Raw genomic sequence first — 19356 nt, 5'->3', positions numbered from 1 at the left:
ATATTGAAAATATCGATTTTAGATGAAGTGAGCTGCCTCACCAAGAATCGATTGTTTTACATATATTTAAATGAAGGGAAACAGTGTTGCCCTTTTTCAAGCATTGCCACTGCCCGTGTCCAATATTGCCGCGTCGTTGCCACCTTTAGCCGCGGGCACCTCTACGATGCATTATCAAGACGAGAATTAAAAAATTGTATACAAAATCAAAAATTGGGGAAGGGGTAAGTTTATTCAAATAGAGCGATTTATGATGAAGTTTGGTCCCGGAATTTTTTTATTTAGAAATGTATTTTTCTTACGTATTAGAGGCGCAAATAGCCTGGGGGGAGGGGGGCTGGGACGCAAAGCGGCCAGGGAGCCCGGCCCCGTAGAATTCTTACAAACAGCGTTCCAAGGTTGTTCTCTCTGAGATGTCAGGAAAATAAAATTGAAGAAGTTGCACCATGGAATAGATACGTACAGAAACTTTTTATAGACTGAGGAAAATTCGATCTTAATTTGCCGACAGTTGAGAATTTCGCGTGATGTTGAGCAAGTGATGCATCAAATACAGAAATATCGGTGAACCAAAAGAATAAGAAACGCGAGTTGTCTGCGCATGTTAGAGCAATTTATCATCTATACGAAGCTCAGATGGTAATAGCTTTCTCGAATATTATCACTGTCCGGAAAATAATTACAGTAATTCGATGCAAATAACTATTGTCTCGCGCGCGACTATTAGTACAAGCTCATTACTTACTAATGCTCTTTAAATGCACATCTAAAGTACCGAGCGCATTGCTGTAGTAGCAAATTGAATGAAACAAAGTTTGCGCGGGAACTTCAATCGCTCACTCATTACAGAACCCAATCATTATCGAGACATTAAAGTTAGAGACAAATGGTAAAATGAGGCATTTTATTAAATGGGTGGTCTCGTGCAATTGGTTCATAATTTTCTTTTTTATCGTTATAGGCCAATTTTTGTCGCCTTGGTGATCGAAATTGGCTTCCTTTAAGATTCGGAGCACTATAAGATCATGATAAGCCCGTTTTTAATGCCCTGTTTTGGTGAGCTTGTCTCGCCCAAAATTGGACGTATTTCAATCAAACGGAACTATGTCAGGGTGTTTAGTTTTTTTTTTTTTTTTTTTTTTTTTTTTTTTTTTTTTTTTTTTTTTTCCATTTCGGGAAATCCTGATTTTTCCTGATTTTTGTCTGCTACATCCTGATTTCATAATTTGTCCAAATCCTGATTTTTTGCGGAGAAAAATTGACGGACGGATGACGGATAATTAACGGTAAATAAGCGGAAGGCCGACTTTTCTCAAATCCTGATTTAACGTCCGATTTTTCCTCAAATCCTGATGAAATCGGGATTAAAACCTGATTGACCTAAAATCCTGATAGAATCGGGGAAATCCTGATGCTAGGCACCCTGTATGATGTGCATTATGACGTGAGCCTTGTTATGCACATATTCTTATGCGTCTCAGGGCTCATGTCTTAATGCACATGGTTCCGTTTGATAGAGATACGTCCAATTGATATTTTAAACGGATTCGAATGGATGGAAAAACAGTGCTGCCTGTTTACGAACGCATAACTGAGTAAACCATAACTTAAAGTTGAATTTTTGTAAGATAAGACCTCTTTTCACAGATCCGGTCGCACGTTGATTGAAATTTGCGATTGGGAACTACAATTTCTGGATCTCGCAAAACGTAGCCGGTAGCCCATACATCGATCGCACCCAGAATGCACAGCGCAAAAGCTGGGGATCCCTCTCAATGTCTCTGACCGTCCCGCATCGCCCGAAAGTCGAATCGCGAGTCAAGTTCAAAGTCGCGGGTGAACTTAGAACGGCGAGTGCCGGGGCACAATGGATCGAGGCAAAGGGAGAGCTCGGACAAAATTTGGAAACTTCAAACACTTATAACTCCGTTTATACGAGACTTGAAGGTTCTAAAAGTGGTTTCATTGGTTTCCTCGTAAAATTTTCTTCTGGAACCACCCCTTGAAGTTTAAAATATGATGAAAGAAACATCAGAACTTGCAGTTTCAGTCAAAAATTTCATGTCCGACCTCTCTGATCGACTCGATCCACCGTGCGGCGCACGCGACGGAGGTCGGAAACAGCGCCCGCTTGCTCTTTCCACTGCGGATGCGTAAACCAGTTTCGCAAAAAGCGTCCTTGACAGTCGCATTCGACGGCGTGGACCAGTTTCATTACCAGATTGCGCTAATATTAACTCGGTGGACTATCAAACTAGTAAAGTGTGCACTACCGACTTCACTTGCTTCCGAACCGGTGGCGCGGCGTGCTTTGCGATACATCGATTGAAACGCCATGATACGCCACTCAAACCTATGAAAAAAGATCGATTATCAGGGTGTTGAGGATTTTAGGATTAGGTGATTATCAGGATTTTTTTCAAATGCCTAGGAAAAGAGTCAATGTTTCCACCTCCCATTGAAATCCTGAGGTTTTTCCTGATTCCCGATGAAAAAAATTTCAAAATACGTATAGATAAGACTTCTCGTTAAGGATTTGATCATGTTGTGATCGTATTCAAAGTTTCTAGCTTTGAATAAACATCTATCTCAAACTTGCTTGCTGCTTCATAAAATACATGACTGTTAAAAAAATTGACAGTAATAAATACTGCTGAAAATCTGAATTGTCAAGTTTAAGGAAACGTCATAGTGTGAACAATTTGTTCTCTTTGAGTGATAAAATACTCAGGCATTTTCATCAAATCGGCAAACGTTGGCAGGCTTTCCAACTTTGACTACGCATTTGATAGATTTTCTGATCCACCTATCACAGTGCAACCTATAAATGAAAGACAAAGATTCCGGTCCCGCAACAAAAATGAGACGAAATTTTTGGCAAATTCCACATCAGGGAGAAAACTCAACTCAAAAGTTTGGTTAACACGGGTAGTAAAACACAAAATGACCCAAGCCTCCGGTTGACTCTGAGGTTTCTTGGTCCCTCCATTGTTCCCTGCGCTAAATCCGCGACAAACTGTGCCAAAATCAACACAAAATTTGGGTTGGTTTGTGTTTCACTTCCTACATTAACCGCAAGTAACACAAGAACACGAATATTTTTATCAGAGCGTGCAATTTTTCCAGATTTTCTCCGATGCCAAAAAAAATCCCTTATGATTTCTTTATAAAACTGTACCAAAATCAACATAAAATTTGGGTAGGTGTATGTAGCACTTCCTACATTAACCAAAAGTAACACAAGAACACAGATATTTTTATTAGAGCGTGCCGTTTTTCCAGATTTTCTCCGATGCCGTAAAAATTCCCTTATGGTTTCCTTGTAAAACTGTACCAAAATCAACACAAAATTTGGGTTGGTTTGTGTTTCACTTCCTCCATTAACCAAAAGTAACACAAGAGGACGAATATTTTCTTCAGAGCGTGCCGTTTTTCCAGATTTTCTCCGATGCTGAGAAAATTCCCTTTTGATTTCCAGTCTTCGAGAATGTTGGACAGCGTGGAAACTGGACGAAACCGACAAAAAATGGACCGAGCGCTGGACAAGGAGCCGGTACAATAATAAAAAAAAAAAAAAAAAAAAAAAAAAAAAAAAAAAAAAAAAAAAAAAAAAAAAAAAAAAAAAAAAAAAAAAAAAAATACCGTCCACATCCGAGAGAGGAAAGACGCCGGAAAGTATCCGACCTAAAGCCCCGGCTCCACAGAGAGTGCGCGACAAGTGGTCGGCCGCGCAAATACCGAGTGGCTTCATTAGTCGCGGGAGCGAATGCACTGATTTTATACATGCATTTTGCCACTGAAGGCAGTGGAAATCTGTGCCAGGAGCATTTCAAACGACCGACGTTTTAAAATCATACTGCTACAATACCATATCGAGCTGAAACGCCCTTTTAGCGATCGAGCTTCCTTCAAATTCAAACTACTCTAATCAAAATATTTTACTTGAGAGAACCCAGTACTGCTCTTTCGCCCGATCATGTGGACTTACCGCTGGTTTGTCTAAAATGACATCAGTTTTTGCGGCACGGATTTCTCACAACTCTCGTTTCTTTCAGGTGTGATATTTTAATCAGAGTAGTTCGATTTTTTTTCAAATAATACGAATTTTGCTGTTTCAACTGAATCGGTCAGTCCATTTGAAATGGATGAGTCAAATTTTGAGGAAAGCTCGGTTTCGAAAATTAAGGCGTTACGAGCGACACACAGAACTTCCGCGTGGGAACGGATGGGTAATAATTGCACAAGCGGGCTGTTTATTGAAATTGATAGACAAAGCTATAGACTAAAGAAAAATGTAGCAATCCTATCAGTGGAAGTGAGTCGTTGTAATGGACAAAGGTAGTAAGTAATAGACTAACTTACGGCTACTCACGAGAGACCCCTTGGTTAGTCAGTCATTTTCACCTTGATTTCTAACAATCACCTGTTTCAACCGATCAGGGTGCCGATTATTGAAATTGATGGACAAAACTATAGAGAGAGAAGGCAAAAGGGAGATGGAGGGATCCTATTCGTGGAAGCGGGTGGTTGCTATGGACTAGAGTCCCTTCATACCCAGAGTTAAGACAACTCGATTATCAGCTGACTGGCAGCCGGCCTTGGCTGGCCATGGAGGCCGAAACGAGTGCACCCAAACGAACGATATTGAGGGATAAGGATCAGGAATCCTGCGATGTCTGTCACACAAAAACAACAACATCAACAAATTGATCGATTAAAAAGAAAATGAGATTGGTTTGTGAATAATTTCTTAATCTATTTTCATTTTGGACCGATGGAAATGACAATTTACTCTTGATAAACCACAATTAGGTGATATTTTCATTATTCTTGTTCACATTCGAGGTACCGCCATCTTGGTGCACTCGTTTCGGCCTCCATGAGCGAGAACCAATCAGAATTGGATTTTTTTTTAGGCCACTTTCAGCCCAACCAAAAGTGAGTTGTCTTAACTCTGGGTATAAAGGGACTCTACTATGGACAAAGGAAGTAAGTAATAGACTAATTAACGGCAACCCACGAGAGACCCTTTGTTTCCTCCATTAAACTAGAGGAACCACCCACCTCAACCAATAGGATCGCTCCAGACTTTCTATGTATTCTTTGTTTATCGCTTGGTCTATCAATTTCAATGATCAGCCGGCTGCGCTGGGCGTGCGCTGTCCGTCTGTGGAAGCGTGGCTCGAGGCTTGACGGAAGCTCGTTCTGATGTCGTGCGCATGCGGCGAGTCCGCGGACCAAGGTAAACTTGGATTTTGCCACTTGGACGACAACTTGTTCCCAGCTCTCGCACCTCGCTCAGCCGCACGGTGGATCGAGTGAATTAGAGAGCTCGAACATGAGATTTTTGACTAAAACTGAAAATTTTAATGTTTATTTCGTCACATTATAAGTTTCAAGGGTTGCTTGCGGAAGAAAATTTTACGAGAAAACCAATGGAACCATTTGTAGAACCTCGAAATTTTGTATAAACGGATTTACAAGCATCTAAAGTTTCAAAATTTTGTCCGACCGCTCCTAATGGCTCGATCCACTGTGAGCCGCGAGCTATGCCGCGGAAATTTGACGGCTCCAGTTTTTGCTCGTGTCTTCCGAGTGGAAAAACCGAGAAGTAACCTCGTCCGAATTGTACAATTGACTTAAAGTTAATGGTGGGGACACGGAAAAAAATTGTCAGGGGTTATCCCTTAAAATTGTAGTGCTACCCCAATATGGACATTTCTGATGAATAGTGGGAGTACCGCAACTTGAGTTGGGGTAGTATCGCAACATTTGGGTTAGTAACCTAATTTGTTGGGGTACCGACACAATTCATTGGAAATGTCTGCATCATCTAAAAACCCCTTGCTCTATTTTTCCGTGGATATAGTCATTTGGGGATTCATTCTGCCGGGTTACCGAAGAAAGCGCAAAAGCAAAAACGAGGCTACGAGAAAATGGATCTGCTTGCGTTAAATCGGACGATTTTATTGAACGTTTGTACCGTTCTTCATTAAATTATCCTTAATCCTCAAAACGACTATTAGAAACGATTGGAAATCGACGCGTTTCATCTTCGGCTGAATAAAGCAAGCTATTTCATTTCAGGAAAAACAGCAGTATGTGCTATCTTCTTTATGCTTACTTGGTTACGTTTTGGACACACAACGAACCAACTTCAAGTTAAAATTATCATAAAAGAATGGCATTTGAACTGACAATGAGTTCAGGAGAAACGCACCGAGCCACCGAGTCATATTTGGAAGGGGAGGGGATGATTTTGGGGTAGTTTATGGTGCAACATTGTCTCCTGTTAAAAATTGAAAATCGAAGAAAAATAATATCTAAGTGAAGACAGCCGATAAAAGGATATCGCGTTTAACAAAAAGGAACCAAGCCACATCAACTATTGCCAAATTAGATTGGGCACTTTAATTTTTTAAATGAAAACGGTTGTGCGAATTTGTATGTGCTTTCAGAAAATTTCCTGCAAAAAGCGAAGCAAATTCCTTAAAATTTCGTAAGGAATCCCCACAGACGTTCTCTCTCAAAAAATTAAATTGACTAATTAATTTTGGCAATAGCTTATATGGCTTGGTTCCTTTCTGCTAAACGCGGTCCAAATTTACTATAATTTTAACATTGAGTCCTATGGAGGAATAAATAACATCAGACATCTTAATCTCGTTTCAAACTTGGACATATTTCTGCCAAACGGAACTATGTGCATTCGACGTGATCCCTGTTATGCATATATCCTTATGGGTCTCAGGGCTCATGTGTTGATGCACATAGTTCCGTTTGGCAGAAATGCATCCACCTGATGCAACTTGCGTTCCTATTGAACTCGATCGATTTTTATTCCAATTGGAAAAAAAAGAAAAACAATACTTCCTCTACCTTAGGGTAGCGAGAAAGTAAAAAGGGAGGAAAACGAGACAGATTAAAGATGAAATCTAGAGATGAATCTTGAAGAAAGAAAACAATAATAGGCCCCTTTTGCAAATAATTAATTTGGAAACGTTAAAAATTTAAACTAACGTTTTTGAGTTTTTAATGTAAGATAGCTTTCATTGATGCAAAGCTCTGAGTACCTAAACACACGCAATAGACATTAGAAGGCAATTCATTGACGAAAAACACGACCTTCCATCACCCAATGCATGGAATGTAATACATCGTTCCAAATTCCAAGTGCTTGCGTATAATTGGACTACGTTGTGCAATTAGGAACTACAATTCCTACTCCATCCGTACAAACACTCATGTGCATGGGGAAGCTAATTGTGCATGCGTCGTTTCTGAACTGAGCCACATGTTATAGTTCCAAATTGTTAAATGTAGTTCAATATATCGAGGGGCCGACTCCCGTCGGCACTTAAACACCGAAATTCAGTCGTAATCCAGAATGCACCACCGGCCAATCAGAGGACAGTATTTAAGATCAAGCCAGTTTTCGCCGAAAAATTCGGCCTTTGAGCGAGTGCGAAGAAAGAGAAAACTAGGAAACAGAGGAGTGAGAAGCAGGCAGGAGGGAAAGAAAAACACTTACGGGTTGCGAGTGACGATCGATGTGATGGCTGCGTTAAATACGATCAATAGAGGGACCTAGAACAGATGAAATAAACAAAATAATCAGACTTCATGCGTGCTTTCCGCTTATATTCTTAGGCGCGGAAAGATACTTGAAATGCAAAAACGCGTGCACCTCAGTTAGCAGCCTGCTTCCTGTCATAATTTATCATTACATTTTAAATGGAAGAACTCTTAACGTAATTTCTTGAAAACATTTTCTGAAGTTTCTTCACTGAGTGAAGAATATTCTCCGAGGGCTTTAAGAAATAGTGTTGGTCCATTCTCTTTTCTCTGTTCAGTCTAAAATAAAATGGGAGCGGAGATTTGGAAACACCGCAGAAGAGATACGCGTTTTTGGAGTCAGTGTCACTGTAGGGTTATACAAATTCAAAGTGTGATTGCATTTACGGTAATTACAGCGTTTGGTGAGAAGCTGCGCGCGAGTAAATATTTTCAAAACAAACTTGAGGTTCTCGACGGCTCGAAACTTCTCTGCTTGATTATCCGCCAGGCGATAAAATGTAGAAAATATCTTTGAATGTGAACCGTTCACTGAGCGGATTACTCGTTGATGTGAAATTTTCAAGGTCGATTCTGCCTGTTAAAGTGTGTTAGGACGGTTCAAGCTACGGATTAGTTCCATCATTTGGACTACACTTTGCAATTATGAACTACCATGTCTGAGATTCATTTTGGCAATAAAATAATATATGTGCTACATTTTGCAATGAGGAACTACAATTTCTGACTCATCTGCAAAAACGCTTACGCGCATAGGGAAACTAATGGTACATACGTTGTTTTTAAACTGAGCCAGAGATTGTAGTTCCGAGTTGCAAAATGCAGTCCATATGTCATTGGTTTCCCCATGCAAATAGGTGATTTTATCCAGAAATAGTAGTTCCTCGTCGGAAAATGTAGTTCCTATGTGATGTCGTCGGGCAAAATGTGCGTTAAAAGACGTAACTTTAACTGCTCAGCACAGAAGAAAATAGATTTTGGGTCAAGAACTTCGATTTTCCGTTTTTAAAACTACACGCTCTCTAATACTAAAGAGAGCATGGGGTCGTGATTTCAAGCTTTAATTTGCATTATTAGAGATGTTATAAACTATAAAAATTAACCGTTTTCAAAACTAACAACAGCGCCAACGAACTCTAACCACGTATTTCTCAAATCACCGATTAGTTTTCTAATTTTGAAATATTTAAGTTGATTTTAGGGATTTTGGAGCGTTTCTTGCGCGAAATGATACAGAACTACAACCCCTCTGAGATACAATGTAGAACTTATTCATTTATTGTTTATTTATTTATTTATCCATTTAGATTTTTGGCGCCTGGAGCCATTTCACCCGAATCAATCACATTTTGGATAAAATTTGGAACAAATCCAAAGATGAAATTTAGGCAGAGGCACACAACAATAGCAACGGGAACATAATAAGTATCAATGATAATTAGAAATGCTAATACTAAACAATCAACTTCATCTTTTTTTAGTATAGAGAGGAAGAGGACGCGAAGAGGCTTGAATCAAAACAACACACGAAAAATAGGTCATAGATGAGTACAACCAGGTTACCGACTGGTCATTGTTTCTCCGACGACGCATCAAGCACAGTGTTGTCGATTCCAGGATAGAATTTCGGTTATTAGACGCTGATTCATTTGACGTCACTAACCAATTGATACTTAATTTGAAGGGGAGTTTTGAAAGAAATCACGACTCTCAACCAGTGGCGTGGCGTGCTTTGCGATCTATCGATAATTCCCCGTTTGAAGCTGTGGTAAACAATCGATTATTAAGGTGTTCGCTGCAAACACCCTGTTTATCGATACTTTCACATAGGTTTCAATGGCCGATCAATCGATAAATCGAAAATCACGCCACGCCACTGCTCTTAACGCGCTGCAATGTGGAGGGATGTGACTCTATTCTCGTTCTCGTGTAAGGCTCTTTATTCGGGTGATGGAAAACTAACAAACCTGCGGGTCGATTGTTGAATCGTTATCGAATGACGTTGATCGATATATAGCATTGTGAAGATAGGGAGTTATCGATCAGAATCATTCGATAACGATTCAACAATCGACCTGCTGATGGACTTGCTGGTGTTATGGACTTACTGCTCCGGGACGATTCTCGTTTTTCGACGGATAAGAACGATTTTACTGTTTTCACTGTATCGGTCAGTTTATTTAAATTGAAAGGGTCGAGTTTTGAAGGAAAAAAAAACCTCGATTTTAAAAAAGTTGTTCGTTACTGCTCTTTTCAGCACTGAAAAGAAATTCTCGGCGTTTTTACCAAGGTCCGTTGGTACCTTTACCATCTCACTCTTTTTACCAATTATTGGTAATTTTACCAAGATAGACTGGTAAGCTTACCTAAAAACCGGTATGTTTACTGTTTTTTTCAGGTAAGAATACCACTTTTATTGGTAATCAATTCCCGGTAACTTTGCCATTTTATCTCGGTACTTCTACCACAGTCGATAGAAAATATTGGCGTTTTTACCGGGGCCCAGTAAAATTACCGAGAAAGTTAATAATTCTACCGAGATTTCTCGGTAAAATTACCGATTCCATAAATGGTGATTTTACCAAGAAAAAACTAGGATCAGATAGAACCCTGAATTCTTGGTAATTTTACCCTTTTCTTAGTAAATACACAGAGATTTTTTTTTTTCAGTGAGTAGGACGGCAGGACTGTAGACAATCTCCGAATAGGCAACGCTGGAACGAGGGTCTCAATTGATGAATTTCGACTTAGAGACGCCGTTATGCGTTACGTCATGACTGACGAAATCTTCGAAGAGACAGCACCCCGCGTCGTCAGGATCTAGGCGTCGCGCCGCGTCCATTGAAGCATCTTGCACCTTGATTTGTTGCTTCAAGGTCAAGTGCGTATAAGTGTAATGTTTTCGACCATCATGTTTCGCGTTGCCCGTTCAGCACGATGATGCAGGATGAAAGAAAACATAAGGTCTCGATACACGATCAAATTGTGAACCGATTCTGATCAAAGTAGACCTGTTGATGACTGATGGTCACCATGCAACAGTCCTATTTGATCAGAAGCCCTGTTTTCACTCGTCAAAATGGCGTCAAAATGGAAGTTGAAAACGAATCGATTAGTACGATCTGTCCGCGATTGTTGATCAAAATAGAGTCGCGCCACTCTATTTCGAGTTGCAACACTCATCAATCGCATCAAGTTCCGACTTCGAGCCACTTATCGTTGAAATCGATTCATTGTGAGCATTCATTTTGACGCCATTTTGACGAGTGGAGACAGCGCGCTAACTGGACGGGCCATCAAATTTTGATCAGAATGGAGTGCCACCATCCATCCTTTCTTGTCACAAGAAACATTTCTGCCAAGGTCTCATTTTAAAAGTAAGAAAAAAAAACAATTTTTAGACTGATGACTACCGACACTTTGATGGTAATTGTTTCGGGAATTTGATCGTGTATCGAGGCCTTTATATCGAAGGGAGACTTCAGCCAGCAAATCGTTGTTTCCGAACGACGGAACGTAGCTCTATTCCAAGGTTGCAAGATTAACTCGAGCAGTTTATTTTTTTTTACAAGAATTTACCCCTGCGCTTATCTGGTTAAAAATTCTTCTGATTTTAGCATGTGAACAGAGGAAAAATCAGTGAAAGTTTCAGTGAGAAAAGCTAAAGTTTCTCCTGATAAAAATGTAATTTAGTAGGGGAAATTTTGCAACATTCAAATGTAGTTACGTTCTTTCGTGAGGAATACGAAGATGTTTGTGCTCATTCTATTCGGTATGAGCCGATTTAATGATTTTTACTGTTAGTTTCGGATACTGGAAACCAAAATTTAGCGGCAAAAGTGGTTCTCCTTACGAAACCAACGTACCGAAACCAAAAGGAACGAAAACCAAAAGGAATGGGCCGGCTAAAGGATACATTAAGTTGACGTTGTCATTTTTCACGATTTAATTTAGTGCATTGGATTTTACAATTATTGAAATAGCCTTCATGCACTCTGGCCTTTTCGATTTCCGCTATCATTTTTGCACTCATGAATGCATAGCTTAAGTGCGCTTCAGCTAGAATTGTAAATAGCAATTGGGTAATTTTTATAGGAGGATTATAAATAAACAAGTAATTAGAAATGAAAACAAAATAATATGAACTTTGCAAAACGATAATCCGGGTATCGGAACTTGGCTGTTTTGAAAACGCCTTCAATTGCGGCGTGATACCGCACGCATTCCGGAGAGTTCAAATAGTTGTATCATTGCGCCTTAGGTATAAGACGGAGGATCAAAATTGAAACCGCCTTCATGCACGCTGGGCTTGTCGATTTCCTTTGACATTTTTGCAGTCGTGAATGCATAACTGAAGTGCGCTCCAGCTAGAATTTTATTTAGCAAATGGGTGGTTTTTATACGAGGATTAAAAATAAACAAGTGGTACGGAATAAACCAAAAGAATATGAACTATGCAAAACGATCATCCAGGTATCGGAACTTGGCTGTTTTGAAAACGCCTTCAAATGCGGCGTGATACCTTCCGCATTCCGGAGAGTTCAAAAAGTTGTATCATTGCGCCTTAGAAATGCGACGAAAGATTACATATTTACAAGAGTTACTTCCATTTAACGGTTTTTTTTCGCCTTCTTAATATAATTTTATTGGGAATTTCTTATCAACAATTATTATACACATTGTGCATTTCACAGTTATACAAAAATAATTTGTATACATTTGAAGGTACTTCCCAGCTACCAAAATCCTTCGATACTTCATGATTGCGAATGGATTGATGTTTGGTGCAAGGCAATCTTCGCCACTCCAGGAGGATAATGTGGATTAGTGTCTTTGTTGCCAGGTAATATTGAAAAATCATCCTTTCCTGCCATTTAAACTTGAATAAAATACCCACATTATATCGAGCAACCTGGCAACCTTGATTGGTGTGCATGCGCCGCTGAATATCTCAAACTTGCTAATGCGAGCATCTCTTTCGTGGGGTCCATGCATCACGCGCATTGAAAGATCGAAAGTCAGAATAAACATGGCAGGTAATAAATGGGCAGGTTAAAGTGGCGAGTTGGATATAATTTTAATAAAAAAATGCAGAATTAAGGTTAGTGAATGGAAGTAAGATTATTAAAAGCTGCCAGAAAATCCCTTTACAGGAATATATAGCTTTGTCGCAGTCTCAATATCAAGAGCTTAGTTCAATATTTGTCTATGAATTATTCAAAATCGATCTTACTTTGATTCCCATTCTGACTGGACCCAAATTCCGTCTCTTTTCGTTTGTAAAGCAGTGGCGAGGAGTGAATGATCGATTTTCGATATTTTCCCATTTAAAGCTTTGGTAAAGAATCGATTATCGAGGTTTTCGTTGCAAACACCTCGTCTATCGATCCTATTCCATATGTTTAAATGGACGATATATCGATAAATCGCAAAGCACACCACGCCACTGTTGTAAAGGACTTGTATCAGTTGGTCATATCAAATAATAAGCACACGAATTAGTGGTTGAATAATGATTAAATTTGAATTATCCGAAGAAAATTTGGAAATCTAAATGCATGACTATATAAAACGTTGTTGAGAGACTCATGGTCACAATATCGAATAATTTTTTCAGTAGGATTATAGCAGTATGAAAAATTATGGAAGTTAGAAATGAGTATGCTGAATAATATACATATAACGAATTCAGAAAGAGAGATGATGCAAAAAAGGAATTATAAGTAATGCTCACTTGATGCCGATGTAATAATGGATTGCTCAAAAAACCGGCATTTTTAATTCTCTTTTTTCTACATATATTCTCCCCCGCTGAAATCACAAAGATTTTCATACATGAGGCAACCACCAAAAAGCAAGTGGAATCCCTTGCGTTTACGTACAGGTTTAAATGGATCATGTTAGTAGGAGCAAAGCATGCACCCCGAAAAAAAAGTAGATTCCCGGTGCCATAACCATGAAAGATGTTTAAAGAAAAATCGGAGTTTCGGCTGTGAATTTTTTCAGTACTAAAAAGTGAAAACAGTAACTGTGTTCAACTGCAAAAAGAAATGGGAAAACCAATTTAGGATTCCTAATGCCAAGGTTACCTTAGCTAGATTAAAAGTAATTGAAATTAGGAATTGCTACATTATTAAAGTTAAATAAATTGTACTCCCTGGTGTTCATAATCGGACACCCCCCCCCCCCCCCCCCGGTGCTATACTTCCGGTCGGATAAATCTAGCAACCACAAGCATACGTGGCTTAAAATTGTCTCCAGTCAGGGAAGCATACTGTCATTTGAGGAACATTGACAATAATTTGAGAAACCAGAGGCCCAAAATAAACATTCTTTTATCCCCCACTAGATTTTACAACGGGTTTAGGTGCTTTTACAAAATTGTTATGTTTCAAATAAACACCCAGAACGAATTCGAAATTGATTCATGAGCATGTATTCAGTCACACTGCCAATACAGATCTCTAGATAGCATATTCAGCTTCGTTTGAATGGATTCTATCTTCGCGTTAAATTCGATTTCTTTCCGCTTTATGAGACAGATGAGTATACCTAGTGCAGTGGTGTGGCTTGCTTTCCGATATATCGATTGAGCTACCGTTTAAACCTATGGAAAAGGATCGATTAACAAGGTGTTCGCAACGGAAACTTTAATAATCGATTATTTACCGTAGCTTCAAATGGGAGAGATATCGATAATCGATAATTTACGTCTCGCCACTGACCTGAAGCATCATCTTGAAGCAAAAGTCACAGATTATTATTATTTATCTGGCGAGACTCGATGAACTTCGGCTGCAATGAACTTGAGACTGAAGTGTTTATGTTCAGCGCAAAGCTTTGGATCTAAGAAAGGAAAACATAGTTTCGCGTAGATAAACTGACCGGGCTGCTGAGAAATGAGAAAAAAATGGATTTCATTCACAGCTATGTGGAAGTTGATTGCTGGATAGCTTTTTCTTACCGGCTCCTAGAAACTCTACACAACCAGCTCGGCGAGTCCGCGGCTTCGCGATTAATGCATTTATGTTCGCTCGAAGAGCTTTCAATTCTGATAATCTAGTAGCCCCGTGCGATAGTAAAATACGCTTGAATTTCGAGCGCTATGCATTGAGACAGGGTTGCCACAGAATTTAGACAGGTCAATTTTCTGACATTTTGGTGAAATTCCCTGACAATTGAACAAATGTCAGATTGTTAAAAAGACATAGTTAGAAATAGTTTGCAGGCAAAATTTGTAAGTACAAACGTCTAGCCCACTAGAGAAAGCAAATAAATAAAAGCGACCAACGATTCTACCCTGGCATTTTCGTCATTTTCTCTGACATTTTTGTCATTTTCCCGGAAGTTTTTAAAATTTTCCCTGACTTTTTAGAATTTCCTGACATTTCCAGTTTTCCCGGTATTCCCTGACTGAGGCAACCCTGATTGAGAACATAAGTTAAGGTAGCGAAACATGAAGATCAGTTCAAGTACACACGAGTAACAGTGCGTAACTTCAGCGGCGTATAATCAAGATTTTGTTATTGTGTGCGTATACATAGGACACAATTGTAGAACTGAGCGGTTGATGATATTAAAACTGCGTCATAGGTCGGGATCAAATATTCAGAAGTTATCAATTACTTTTGATTCATAATAATAGAAACGGTTCCTTCGCGTTGCCGAAAAAAGTAGTCACCACCAAATTTTCATGATGGGATTTTCTTCAAAAGCCTAAAAATCTACTTTGAATGAACAAATGATGCCTCTGATGAGCGAAATTTGACTTGTGTTGCTCCTCTGACGTAAGGAAATATCTCGATTTCCGCATGAGCCTCAGAACGAATGGATTTATATGTAAAACAGGGCTCACTTAGAAATTGAGTTACGCCCTAACGTCAGAGGAACAACAATCTCCAGCAAATGAGAGCGATCAGCAAGCAGCAAGTACGTAAAAATTGACGTCATTTTTGACAGAACAGCAGGATGTCCACGTTATCCAAAAGCAGTGAAATGCAAGAGAGTAGCAATTCCTGCTGTCTTTTTTTTGCAAATTGACACCCTTTCTCGCCGACTGCTAACCTTCAAATGTGATTTTTTGCTGTGTAAAATGAAAAAGAAAGTATGCAAGGATAGAACATGCAGCCGCATTTCTTGACATGAAACGTAGGTAAGCAGGGCTAAAAATATTAAAACTTTAAAAGAAAAAAAAAAAAAAAAAAAAAAAAAAAAAAACAGAGCGTTTTGAGCCGTGATATCGGCTCTTTTCGAATGCAAGAAGCAAAATAATTTCCACCTGAAAATGAGCCGGTAACGGACCGAAACGTTCTGGTTTTTTAGTGTTTCAATGTTTTTAGCCTTATGTTCTAATATTTTCCTAGTGTATTCGTATTTTCGATGCTCAGGTAATACTGTAGGTTATAGCTACGTCTGACGTTAACAATACCTAATTCAAAAATAGTATACATACAGGGTCTCCCGACAAAAATCCAGTGATTCGTTTATTAATCCAAATGATTCCTCTCAGAAATGGAAGACAGTCATTTGGAAGGAGAATATTGGTGCACCAACAGCTGCCATCCGACGTGTGACGAATAGATTCTGATCCGATTAAAAGGAAAAGAAGGAGAAATTCAGCAAAAAGTTGGTCGCTCAGTAATTGGAAGCTGACCTTGAGGTTTTTATCGCCGTAAAGGCATTATAACGTCGATCATGGCACTGTGTTTTATTTTCGACGTATTAAGAAAAACCTGATGAATTTATCCGATCAACTTTCGTTGGTTCTAACTCTCATTGACATACGCTTTTTCTCCTTCAAGCTTTGGAATAGTGTTAATTAGGCCGTGTTTAGCAGAAAGGAACCAAACCTTAGCAACTATTGCCAAATTTAACAGGGCAATTCACATTTTAACACGAGAACGTTTGTACGGAATCCGTTAAAAATTTTAAGGAATTTTCTTCGGGCTAAGCAGAAAATTCACTGAAATTTACACAAAAAACCGCACAATTTAACGCGACGAATTTTTTCCTGGGCATAAAGTAGAGAAAAGGTTTTTGTTGTTTTAATGAATCAAGCTCTTCTTCGTAGATCTGAATCAGCGCTCAATTCTGCGAGAAAAAAAATGGTTCGCGAATCTGCAGCAGATCATCGTTAAGTTAGGCATTGATTGATGGTGAGTAAAGCATGTGGTTTTTCGCGAACAGAAATTTCACCTCGAATCTTCTACTTGAACTTGAACTAAGTTGATGGTGCGATATTCATGATTTTTCCCGCGGATTACAGTAAACTGGTCGGGCAGGAAAATATTCCGATTCGAGAAGCGTTGGCAATTTGAGGGTCTTCCTCGAAATTTACATACGCAGCAGTCGCGAGGCGTGAATGATCGATTATCGATATTCCTCCATTTGAAGCTATGGTGAAAAATCGATTATTAAGGGGTTCGTTGCGAACACCCTCTTTATCGATCTTTTCCACGGGTTTAAATGACAGATCAATCGATATATCGCAAAGCAAGCCACACCACTGATACGTGGCCAGCGCCAGAGTTCGAACGAGGCGAGGCTCTTTTTCATATTCGCAAAAAACGTATTCGCACAAGAACATTTCTCTTTCGGTTTATTAGCGAATGACGACCAATTTTCCCAACTGGGCGGTGAGCGGTATCTGATCCGATGAAATGTTTGGAATAGAACCGAATATAGATGGGTAGAGCCTGGAAAAACTTATCAAAGTTGCGGAGATTCGATAAACTGGAAATAAGTGATTTGATTTAAGCGGGTATATTTTTTTAATTTGCCGCCAAGAGACAATTTCTCATGCATCAAACAGAAAATATACTAAAAACAAGAAAAGAGTTCAAGATGAAAAGTTTTCTTTCGTGACAAGTACTCTTCGGAATCATGAATGGGCAGAGATGAAAATTGTTAAGAAATTTTATAAAATGGAATTTCATAAAAATTTCGTAAAATTTCGAGACATTTGAAAAAGAAAAAAAAAACTTCTGCGATGCACTCGGTATGCCATGAAACGCCTGGAGACAATACAATCTTGATTTTGGGGGGAAAATATCATAGAGTCAAATCTCAAAGTTTCTTGACGAACTCTCGGAAAATTCGTCGTTTCTCGGACGAAAGAACGTAACTATATTCCAAGGTAGCAAAATTGACTCAAACAAATCAATTTTTTACAAAAATGTTCTTGTGCAATTATCTTCCGAAATGTTCCCAATCAGAGGAAAAATTAGGGATATTTTCAGTTAGAAACTACCAAACATTCTCCGGGTAAAAATTCAATTTGTGAGGGCGGGCGGGGGGGGGGGGGGGGGGGGGATTTGGTAAAATTGAACTATAACTAAGCTCCCTTGCGTCGAAATGCTACGGGTTGCTTACCGACAAATCGTTCAAATTTCCTGAAAAATAAAATTTCACTTCTCAGCGAGATGAAATATCATTTTGCACGTCCGACGCGGAAGCAGACATGCATCGTGAATAACTTTTTTGAACTTGAGCTGCATTACACCACGGCTGAACACCTTGGGTTCTGGATTCTTCATGCGTTCGGGCAAGTTCTAAGAAATACATTACACGCCCCTGTATCTTCTCAATTGGACTGCATGGACCTATAAATTCCGGTCCGGTTTAAAAACAACGTATGAGCCATTAGTTTCCCTATGCACATAAGTGTTTTTTCAGATGAGCCAGAATATATAGGTCCAAATTGCAAAATGCAGTCCAATTCGTCGTTTCTCTCACGAAAGAACGTAACATCTCAACGTTGCCAAATTTCTCCCCGCGAATGACACTTTTACCAGGAGAATTTTCGGAATTTCTGACTGAAAATTTCACAGATTTTTTTTTCTGGTCTCACACGAAAATTAAACAAATTCTCGACAAAAATTGCGCAGGTTCATTCTTGTAAAAAGTTGAATTATCGATCGAGTCAATTTTCAAACCTTAAGAAGGAGTTACGTTACTTCGTCCGGGAAACGAATAAGAATTCTGCTCCTTCCGGACATATGGACGGAGCTACAATTGGACCGCGTTAAACAGAAAGGAACCAGGCCAAATCCGCTATTGCCAAATTTAATTGGGCAATTTAATTTTTTACACGAAAACGGTTGTGCGGATTTTCGTACTTTCAGTGAAAGTTCTCCATGGTACGAGGCAAATTCCTGAAAATTTTCAAAGAAATCCGAACAAACGTTCTCTCGTAAAAAATTTAATTGCCCAGTTAAACTTGGCGATAGCTAATGTGGCTTGGTTCCTTTCGGTTAAACTCGGTCTCATTCGTAATGAGCCCTCTCGTCCATATGACTCAATGCTATCCCGGGCTCATTGCGATTGTACGGTTACGCCTATTTGTCAGCCAGGCGACGCACAGTGGATCGAGTCAATTTGAGACGTCGGACGTGAAATTGCTTACTAAAACTGCAAATTTTGATGTTTATTTCGTCACATTTTCAGTTTCAAGTGGTGCTTGTGGACGAAAATTTCACGAGGAAACCAATGGAGCCACTTTTAGAACCTTAAGCTTTCGGATAAACGGAGTTATACGCGTTTAAAGTTTCCGAATTTTGTCCGACCTCTAGTCACTGGAAAAAAAAACACATTGGATCTAGAGTCCAGACTCTTAAGAACATCGACAAGAAAAAATACTCTTGATTCAATCAGATTCAAGCTTAAATCACGAACCAAGCCTCTTAATTTGAGAGGATTTCCTTTTGATTTAAGCTTAAATGGACCGCGTTTAACAGAAAGGAACCAAGCCACATCAGCTATTGCCACATTTAACAGGGCAAG

At 39.2% G+C, this 19356-nt stretch overlaps 2 protein-coding genes across 4 annotated transcripts in view; one reads left to right on the top strand and one right to left on the bottom strand.

Moving 5' to 3' along the window:
• The window catches only part of LOC109031437 (uncharacterized), an 89957-nt gene that overhangs the window by 51197 nt on the left and 19404 nt on the right, over positions 1-19356 (bottom strand). For all 3 annotated transcript variants that reach the window (XM_072300768.1, XM_072300769.1, XM_019042974.2), the window contains exon 3: positions 7532-7587. The gene's annotated coding sequence lies outside the window, so the exon portion shown is untranslated. The remainder of the gene's footprint in view (positions 1-7531; positions 7588-19356) is intronic.
• LOC109031476 (long-chain fatty acid transport protein 1) overlaps positions 1-19356 on the top strand; it is a 76225-nt gene that overhangs the window by 39582 nt on the left and 17287 nt on the right. The gene's annotated exons all lie outside the window — the stretch shown is intronic.

The sequence above is a fragment of the Bemisia tabaci genome, chromosome 5, assembly GCF_918797505.1.
Source record: "Bemisia tabaci chromosome 5, PGI_BMITA_v3".
NCBI classification, from domain to species: domain Eukaryota; kingdom Metazoa; phylum Arthropoda; class Insecta; order Hemiptera; family Aleyrodidae; genus Bemisia; species Bemisia tabaci.
The sequence above is the reverse complement of the archived record's forward strand: the minus strand, read 5'-3'. Positions and strand labels throughout refer to the sequence as shown.